Here is an 11,209-nt window from a genome sequence, read left to right on the forward strand (position 1 = left end):
GAATAACCCACTACAATATCTACATGGTTGTTCTCCATCTGGTGTGAGCTTAGTAAGAACTGCTGCCCACCAATGATCACTGGCATCGATATACAATACTAGATCATCTTCGTCTTGAGGAATAGCCATTTTTGGAAGATTTTTACAAACCTTTTTTTTAAATGGATAAGTCCTTCTGTGTGTTCTTTTGTCCATATAAATCTTGCATCTTTTTTCAATAATGGAGTGAACACCTTTCTGTGTTTTGCTAGGTTTTTGATAAACATCCCAGCAAAATTAACAACTCCTAAAAAACTTTGAAGTTGCTTCTTGTCTTTGAGACATTCTGGAAAATTCTGCACTTTTTCCACTGTGTTCTTGCAGAATAATTCCTGATTCATCGATTTCAATTCCGAGGAATTCAATCTTCGTTGTTGCAATGACTGCTTTTTTTTCAGATAAAACCAGTCCTTATTTTTTTGCCAACATTAGAGAAAATCTCTAAGTGTTTAACATGTTCATTTATATCTTTATATGCTATTAAAACATCATCAATATAAACAAACATAAACTTAAAATAATCTTTAAAAAGATTATCCATCTTTCTTTGAAATATCTGTGGTGAATTAGCCAATCTCATTGGTAATACCTCCCAGATATAATGTCCTTGAGGTGTGGAGAAAGCTGTGAATTTCTCGCTTTCTTCCTGCATCTGAATCTGATAGAATCCGGACTTGCAATCAAACTTAGAGAATACACTATGTGAAAAAAGGCTTTTTACTTCGGATATTATCTGAAGTAATAGGGTAGTTAAGTGCCGAAGTATATGGACGTGAAGTAATAGATGACCTTTTACTTCATACAATAACCGAAGTTGTATGATTGAAAATACTGAAGTCTTTGGTACTGAAGTCTTTGGCCGGTTTTCGTGTAAGTAAATTACTAAATTTAGCGACGAAATTCATGTTACACACCGTCGCTATATTGCGACGGAATGTTAAAACCGTCGCTAATTAGAGACGGAATTCATGTTAGAAACTGTCGCTACCTAGCGACGGTCTTTGTATGAATTCCGTCGCTAATTTGTTCGGTAAAATAAAAAAAAATTAAATAATTTAATAAATCTGTTTTATTAATAGGTGCGGTAAAATAAAAAAATTTAATAATTTAATAAATCTGTGTTATTAATTGGTACAATCGTATAAGAGATAAAAATTTTAAGTATTGTGAAGTGGTAAAATCGTGTCAGAAATTTAAATTTTAAGTGTTGTGAAGTTGTAAAATCGTGTAAGTGAGAAAAAATTTTAATTGTAGTGAAGTGAAGTGGAAGAAATTGGAGAGAATTTGTAAGTATTTATAGAGAGTGGTGGAAGAAAATGGAGGGAAAAATAGGCGGGAATGAATTTTTTTGAAACTGGCGACAATTTTATTAAAAACCGTCGCAAAAATTTGAATCGGCGACGGTTTAAATGGAGAGAAATATACGCGGTGTGTAATTTTTTTTAAAATGACGACGGTTTTATTTAACCGTCGCAAAATTTTAAATCGGCGACAGTTTTTATTTGACCGTCGCTAAAATTAGCGACAGGTTAAAGTAAACTGTCGCCGATTTTAAATTTGGCGACAGTTGTTTAAACTGTCGCTACATTTAGCGACGGTTTATAAAAACCGTCGCATGGTTTAATCTTTTTACTTCGCTACAACGCATTTTCATTATTTTTTACTTCATCAAAATTGATATGCCGATGTAAAATATTAAAAAAAAATATAGTGAAGCCCGTGTTTTTAAACATCCGAAGTAAAATATATTATTTTACTTCGCTTGTGTTATTAATGAAGTTATTGGTAACGTATTACTTCGTAATTTATATTTGCCGAAGTAACGTCTGGCGAAGTAAAATGTCATTTTTCACATAGTGATATCTTGGCATTGCGTATGGAACTAATCAAGTGTTCTCTAATAGGTATAAAATACCCATCAAACTCCAGAATTTTATTAATTTCTTGATAATTAATAACCAATCTGGGTTTTTCTCGTTTAATCTCACCATGATTTCTTACCAGAAAACCTGGACTACTATATGGTGACATAATTGCTTTGATCAAAACAAGGTCCAAATGTTCTTTGATTATAATCTGCATATCCCTTTGATCAATGATATTCATTGGGATGGGTTTACAACGGACAAATTCATACTCTTTGCCTTCCTTGATCTTAAGGCAAGCCTTGAGTTGATTTTTGTCCCACCATGCCAAGGGATCTTCATTATAATTTCTTTGATCCTCTTCTTGACATCTTCTAGTGATACATTGGATTCAAACTCTACTTCATTTGTTTGTAGAGTTATCTTAAGGAATTATATATCTTTTGGTTGGAGTTCCTTATCTGCTCTCAACTGGAGCATTGTTTCTCCAAACCGTCTTGAATCCTTCATTTTTGGGTTCAGAAGTTTTCCTGAATCACCACGCTTGCTGCGAAACTGGATTGGCAATTTTCTGTAAAATGCCTCTCGTAGTCTCTGGACTATGATTTTATGATCACAGGGTGTTGTGAACACTAATCGTCAAGTCTCATTTTCTTGAGTATAGGATTTAAACATTTGTAGGAAATTATTTCCTAACAATATGCCAGCTCCTGTATCATGAAAATAAATTGGTGGTGTCTTTACCTTGTACCAAGGTGTTTGTCCAGCACCGCCAATCATTATTTCAGTCATCTTAATCCCTTTACATAAGGTTAAGATTCTTCTGGAAAAATATCTTGCAGCAATCTTAGGTAATTCTTCTTCCAAATTATTTGGAAAAACCCCTCGTTTTGTTGTTCAGATTCCAGCACCTGAGTCAATATAATCAGCAAAATATTATGCCTTATATTGTTCATATAACATTCCTACTGGAATGTATATGGAGAATGGACTTGTAGTCATTGGATTTTCCACATCTTATCTCCTGTCATTTCCAAGGTTTGTGTTCCTCGAGAAACTCTAGTCCAAGAATCAGTCGATCTGATTCTTTTCCTGGAATCCCTTGGATATGGACTTCCAATTCTCCGATATTAATCAGTCCTTGGTAAGTTCCTATCGTAGGTTGTTCCAAATTATATATGGTATTACAAGGAAATTGATTCCTTTGCTACGTAATATCACATTTATTTCTACTTCCTTCCACCTTTCTGGGCATCTAAGTTTTCCTATTGTAGAAAAACTTTTTAGCTCATGTTGGGTTTCTATGACAGGTTTTTTATCCCATCTATAACTCGTTATTCTATCTCCTTAAAAAGATATTCTTCTTGATTTCAATCTAAAACTTTGATTCCTCTGTAGAATTGGTTTGTCTTGTATTTGGATATATGTTTCCTGTATTAAAGGAAACTCAACTCTTTCTGGATAAATTGCCTGAGCAACTTTTCCGAATATCTCTGGTATTTCAATAAACTCGTTTCTAATAAACAACTCAGAATGATGTGTATTAGATAGAGCATATGAAATTTGATAAGTAATAGAATAGGGTCTATTACCTTCTTTCATCAGTCTTTTTTCCTTGAAGTTTTGATGCAATGTCAAGGCTCGACTGAAATCTCGATCTGCCAGGTTGTAGGCTATCCTTGGATAGATTACTCCTACAATCTTTCCTGCACAGAGATTTCCTGAGATCGTTCCCAGTATTGAATCTTGTAGATTCCCCATTCTTTTATCGCATATAGCAATATCAATCGGTGAATCTATCCCTTCTTTGAAAGTAGCTTTTATCATAATTTGGATTGCTCCGATATGAATCCAGGACATAGTCCTTGCTACTTCTATCTTGAGTGTTTGTAATTCCTCCTTAATTTCTTCGGAAGGAATTAACTGCATCTTTATTCTATTTCCTGTAAATTCCACCGGGATTGCTATTTCCCTTCTAGAAACTTTATATATTAGATGATGCTTTCTGTTTTTTAGGCCAAGACTTCCTAAGAACTTTTCTACCTGTCCTGCAGAGAAACCTTGGTATCTCTGTAGACTCGGATTTTCTCTCATGATTCTTTGAACCATGTTATGAGATATTGTTGTCTGGCTAAAGAAACCAGACAGATCTTCATGTGTTTCGTGTCGAAACACCTCGTCCTCCATCAGATTCAGATTCTGTTCCATCAGATTCTCCCTGACTTAAGACTTCTTCTTCTTCGTATATACTTTCAGCTGATGCCATGTCCTCAAATCGGTATACTTGAATAAGATCTTGGTAATAAACTGCTTCTTCAATATCCGGGGTAGGATCGAAATGTATAATACCTCTTTTTTCATTTTCTTGACAGTTGGTCGAGATATGACCTCTTGCTCCACATGTCCAGCAATTACAGTCCTTGAAACATTCATTAGCTCGAGTATGAGCTCTTCTGAAAGTTTTCTTCGTAGGTGTTCTTCCTGTGCTTCGAGATGAATTCAATGCTTGGGATGATATCCTACTTCTTGATGGTCCGCTTCTTTGTCCAGATTTGTAAGATCTGGCTTTCTGTCTAGACCATACTGTTCTTGGTTTCCAAGAACTTCTTCCACTTCGAGCATAAGGATGAGTCCTGAAACTTTTCTTCTTATGCTTTTGTGGTTTACTTCCAATAATTGTTGGAAGATCATTTTTCTTACAACACAAAGGAGTTCTTTTGTTAATACCCCTTAGGCGTTTGTAATTCTTTTGTAATGCTGCCATGTGACACCATTCTGCCAACTTTCTTTTGAGCAAAGAGGCTCTTCTTGCCAGCGTATCTGGATTTCCAGGTACGTATTCCCTTATGAGCATTTCTCTCCAAGGGCTTGGCATTTTTGCGAATAAAAGCTGCATAGCTTTATCTTCTTCGACTCCTGAATTCCATCTATATTTAGTGAATACCATAATGTATTCATCCACTAAGCATATGTCATGTAATTCAAGACTATACAGAGCTTGAGTGTATTTTTTCTTCTTCTCTGTATCTTGATTGTTGAAATAATCTACCCCTATAAAATTTGCTTTAAATAGGGTAGCCATTTTTCCAGCGATCTCACTAAGAGATTCACCAGCTAAGACTGACTCTTTCATGTCTAAAGAAGTCATGTCCCAAGCAATTTTCACTGATCCCATAAGACTCATTTCTAACAGTTTAATGAATTCTTCTTTGTTGAGATCAAGTGTTCCTTCTGCAATTCTCATAGCAGATGTCCAATCGTATATGAGATCTTCTCTGTTTTTGAAGTCTAATACATCAAGATTAAGCATAACCCCGTAGGGATTTATAGGATCCAAAATAGTTTTCCCATAGGGTGTTTGGTGCAAAGGAATTTAATTTCTCCTTGCCCTTGTTCCCGCTGGGTGTGATCCTCCACCAGTATAGAAATCAGTTTGAGATTCTCGCATATTTATATTATGAGATCCCATACTTTCCCTTGGTGATTCCTGTGAAGATGACCAAGTTATAGCATGTGGTGTTTCACCTACTGCTGTGTTCATCTTTAAATCTACTACTTAGAGATTTGCGAAAGATTCTGCAAGCTCTTGTAGATCCTCCAGACCAATTCTTTCTAAAGTTGTCATCAGATTAATTTCTTTTCTGAGACAGACTTAATTAGATTGATCATCTTTTCTTCTTCAGTCAAAGGTTTTGACACCACTCTGGTCTTCCCTTGTTGATGTAACAAAGGTTAGGTACCAGATGATGGTGGTAACCATCCTCCTGAAGTTCTTTTACTAGAACTTGGTTGTTGTTCTAGTTTTTGAATTCTTGTTTGAATATCCATTAATATCCCAAGAATTTCTTCCTGGGTTTCAAGGATTTCTCAACCCTTTGGGGTACAAAGTATAGCATATTGCCATAATTTTGTACTGTCTTTTGTATTTCCTTAAGTTCTGAAGAGAGCTTAGAGGAATCTGGAACTATCTCCAGAAATTTGTTTGTTTGAATCATAAGTTTACCTGAGGGTGTAGTAGCGTCCTTTTCTGCTTCTGATATCTAACAATAGTTAGATGCACTTGTTTATATTCCAAACTATTGGAATATTCCTTGTAAATTATTTTTCTCGAACCGAAGTTCGGATTCATAATTTTTTCAAAATTCTTCTTCTCATACAATTAGTTACTAATAATAATAAAATTTGTGTTTTAAATAAATTAACCTTTCGCTCTGATACCATTTTGTGAAGTGCGGGGATCAATTAAAATTTAAATAGGGATAAGGGTACTTTTGGGTTTTAAAATTGATTTTTTCTCTCCAGGGAGCTAGGACCAAACATAGTTTGGTTTGGGGACTGTCCACCAATTTACCCTAGTTTTTAACTTTAAAATCTTACTAATTTTTTTATAAACATCATTTTGAAAATTAATAATTAAAATCATTTAACATTTTCATAAATCAAAATAGTTTAACATTTAAAATCTCAAGTGCATAAAAATATCCTTAAATCATCAATTACCAAAATTCAACCTCAACCTTTAACATGATCATCCTATTTCAAAATAAAGCATAAAAAGTATCTAAAAAATCATTAACAAAAATCTTGAAATCTTTTATCTATCAATCTAATGCGGACAAAAATAAAGGTCCTCGGGATTGTACTGTCTGCCTTGATCCACTCAAGCGTCAGTGCATCCCTCACTAGCATCATCACTCGCAACATTCAAACCTAGTGACTGTGATTACTCAGCACGTTCAAAATATGAAACTAGAAGAAAATACACATTCAACAACACATCAAAGACAACGGTTTTATCTTTGATATATTACGACAACAGTTTTAAAAACCGTTGTCTATGAGCGTGTTTTTTTGAGCTACGACAATAGTTTTTAAAAACCGTTTAAACCGTTGTCTTTCAACTGGTTTTTTTAGTTATACGACAACGGTTTTTGTAAAATGTTGTTTTTTCTTATTTTTTTTATATGGTAGAAGACAAAGGTTTTACAAAAGCCGTTGTCTTCGATTTTTTTTACAAAATTATTAAATTTTATGACGGTTTTGGAAAAATGTCGCTAACTTTAGCGATGGTTTTAAGCAAAACCTCGCAAAATTTAAATTAGCGACAGTTGTAGAAAAATCGTCACTAAATTTAGCGACTATTATGCGAATAGTCGCTAAATTTAGCGACAGTTATGCATAACCGTCTCTATATATAGCGACGGATATAAGCAAAACCGTCACAAATTTTTTATTAGCGACAATTTGATAAAATAACCGTCGCTATTACACCAAAAATCGTCGCAAATTGTCTATAAATATCAGTGTTTTCGGTCCATTTTTCTCCACACCACTTCAGAACACTTAAAATTTTTCTTTTTTACACTATTTTAATTTCGATATAGAGTAAATTTTTTCACTTTAATTTTTAGTAAATTTTTAGTATTAGTTAAGATCAGGAAAATTGTTAGCATAACAAGATTGTAATTTTTTTTATATCTATTAAATTATTAAAAGTAATTTTTTATTTTATTGAAAAATTAGCGACGGAAATCATGCAAAACTGTCGCTAAAATTAGAGACGAACTTTATGAAAAATCGTCACTAATTAGAGACGTTTTGCATGAACACCATCGCTAATTTGAAAAACCGTCACTAATTAATGTGCGACGGTTTTTCAAAAGTCGTAGAAAAACTTTCGCAAATTGTAGCTATGACAACAGTCAAAACTGTTGTCTTCGAGCGCACTGTTTAACCACAGGGCCTTTAACAACGGTTTTACAAGACCTACGACAACAATTTTTCACTGTCGTCTTTAGACGTCTACGACAACGATTTTTCACCGTTGTCTTTGAGCACACCATTAAATCACATGGTCTTTAACAACGGTTTTACAATCCCTACGACAAAGGTGAAAAACCGTTGTCTTTAGCCTTTTTTTGTACTGTGAGTAGCAAATAATATATATACAAGCACATGCATTGATAATCATACTTTTATTTAAAATAAATTTGTAAGCATAAATAAATCGTAAAATCATAAAATCGTACAACTTTCAATTATTTATCATTTTGGGTGAAGTTTGATATTTGAAAGTGACTTGCCTTTATCCTCTGGTCGACTGATTAATCTTAGCTCACCATTACACATAGGGACGGGCACTAAGCACCAACGTAAAATAGAAATACGATCGTTAATGTAATTTCTACCTAAATTACCCTCATGAATCATTAATCGACCCCCGTGGACCATTGTTCGAAGCCTTCCTTCCTAAACCCTATACTCAAACCTCGATTAACTCCCTTGAGCCACGGCTCGATTTCATCGAGCCACCCCCGGACCATCATGGACCAGACCCTCACTCAAGCCTCTTGGACCCTCTCTGACCTAGCCTAACCCAGCGCACCAACCTCTAGCCACGAGACCAGTCCTTTGCGCATGCACTAAACCGCGCGAGTTCCCTCATGCTTTGGCCGAGCCACCATCGGGCCACCATGCACAAGCCCCTAACCGACCCTTGACCATCCTCCCTATATCCTACTGGACCAGCTTAGAATCCCGCCAGCCCAGCCACGCACCCTCCTTCAGAAGATGCCCCACAACACATGCACTCAGTCACACAACACATGCACTCAGTCACGCACACACACATTTCAACACACACACACACACATACACGATTCATGTTTGGGAGAAAAGTAGGGTTCTTGAGTCCTTCAACAACCATCACCATTGCTTGCTTTTTCCTGGAGATTCACGATCATTTTCGGGCAAGAAATCGCGCAGCAAACATCACTCGATCATCCCACGTGATCCATCGCGTCAGTATTCATCATCTTAGTTCATTTTTAACGCAAAGGCATGTATATTCTTTTATTTTTGCATCGATCTTGTCGTAATAAGTATTTTGATGTATATTGTATGAAAAATTTGTGTGCAAAATTTTGAGCGAAAATGTTTAAAACAATTTTGGATCAAAATTTTAGATCTCAAAACCAAGTCTGCTGTCATTTCGAATACTGTGAATTTTCGGTCGACTTTTGGGAAATACTTTCTACATATAAAACATAGTACCCTTTGACACCTGCGCTTTGACAGTACATTCGTAATTTTTGGATAAGAAACGAGTGAGTTATGATCATTTTGTTGGACTGCTCAAGTTGTGCAATTTATGTGTCACAAAACCCGTCAGTCTCTGTTATTTTGCATTCCTCGACTTATAGATTGGTTTTCTGGAAATGTTTTCAACATATGATTTGTAGTACTCTTTGTTATCTTAGATGTGATAAAAAATTCGTAATCTTCTGATAAGAAATGAGAGAGATATGATTTTTATCGTAAAATTGTACAAACTATGAAATTTATGTGTCACAAAACCCGTCACAATATGTTATTTAGAATTCTGCGACTTATTAATTGATTTTCTGGAAATTTTTTCAACACATATGATTTGTATTACTCTGTGTTATCTTTTATTCAATAGAAAATTCGTAATTTTCTGATATGAAACGAGGGAGATATGATTTTTATCAGTAAATCGCACAAGCTGTGAAATTTCAGTGTCACAAAACCCGTCACTCTCTCTTATTTCGAATTCTGCAACTTATAGGTTGGTTTTCAGGAAATTTTTTCAACAAATGATTTTTAATACTCTGTGTTATCTTCGATTCGATAGCAAATTCGTAATTTTATGATGAGAAATGAGAGAGATATGGCTTTTATAGTAAAATCGATCTAGCTGTGAAAATTTGTGCATTTTCTTCACGTTTTCTCAAGTTTTGGTTATATGCTTCGTTGGGATCTCCTGAATCTTTGCTGATGTGGTTAGGGCAGCATGTCGAGAGAGTTCCAACGAAGTCCTTGACGTTTTTAAGTATGTTTAAAGTCAAAAAATAAATTGTTTTATATTTTTGAGGTATGTGAATTGTCCTGTGACCAATTATGACGGGTTTGGAAGCCGGAGAACGTGTCTGGGGACCTCTCCACCCTGATAAAGTATGACCGAGTTTTGAACAGGATTGGAAAGCAGTAAAGTATGACCAAGGACCCATCCACCCAGTAAAGTATGACTGGGGATCTTATGTATGTGGTAGTGGACATGCCTCCCAGCCTAGTACTGTGGTTTAGCTTGATCAGGCGCATTATGTGTGGATCACTTGCTTTGAAACATATCTCTACGCAAAATGATGATGATATGCATGTTTAAGTATGTATGATGCAAGTATGTTTATGAAATTTTTTATGAATCGATGGCACGTCTATGTTTATGTAAGTATGTTCAAAGTTAAGATAGGTATGTGCTACTTTAAAATGCATGTGGTCTTATTATATGCTACTTGCTATTCCCAATTTATACATGTTGAGTATTTAGACTCACTAGACTTGATCGATGCAGGTGAGGACGAGTTTCAGGAGACGATAGGCGAGGATCAATGAGTTGGCTCGGACTGTGCGGTGGACTAGCCCGAGGTCCACTTAATTTTCAAGGATTTTTATGCATGCTATTTCATTTACTCTGATTTTTACAGAAATTATTTAATGTTTCTTAAAGAAAGTATTTTTTCAAGCTCGTTACGTTCCAAATATTTTTTCAAACATTTTATTTGTATGGCATTTTGTAAGATGATTATTATTTAAGAAAATTTTATTTTTCCGTAAATTTTAAGTATCTTTGAAAGTACGGTACGTTACAGTAAAAGATTCCTAGCCATGCTAGGAATGCTAGGAATCTTCCTAGCACCGAACCGAAACGAGCAGGGCCTCTCCCCAAGCCCTGGCCGAGCCGCATGAAGCCATGGACCAAGCCAAGCCTTCCTCCTTTAAAGAAACCCTAGGATTCTAGCCTCCCTCGTGCACAGCCCTTCCATCTCAAGTCCAACGCTCGTTTCCACCTTAATTTGTCATATTCCCCTCATGAAACATCCTATATTGGCACCGTACTCATTGTAAATAATATCACGTTCTTATATACGTAAAAATTTCAAAAATTTAAAAAAAAATCGTCAAAACGTTAAGCAATTTGAACTTTAATATTTTTATGCAAAAATAAGCAAAACATACATATTATGGATTGAATGATGGATCAAGGGAGTTTAGAATCGTGCCTTTGTGTTTTAGAATGCTCGAATATGCGATCGTCGGCGTGTGGCGCGAAAAAGATCGAACGAGCGATGAAGACTCCTAGTTTTCTTCCTATCCCTTATTTCAAATTTTAGTGTTTGTAAAGTGTGTGAGGATCGGCTGCTATGTGGTCTCCAAAACTTAGGTTTTTATTTTACAGGTTTTAATTTGTATGATAATGGGCTTGGGTTTTCGGCTTTCAAGTT

This window comes from Primulina eburnea, chromosome 3 (genome assembly GCF_022965805.1).
Source record: "Primulina eburnea isolate SZY01 chromosome 3, ASM2296580v1, whole genome shotgun sequence".
NCBI classification, from domain to species: Eukaryota; Viridiplantae; Streptophyta; class Magnoliopsida; order Lamiales; family Gesneriaceae; genus Primulina; species Primulina eburnea.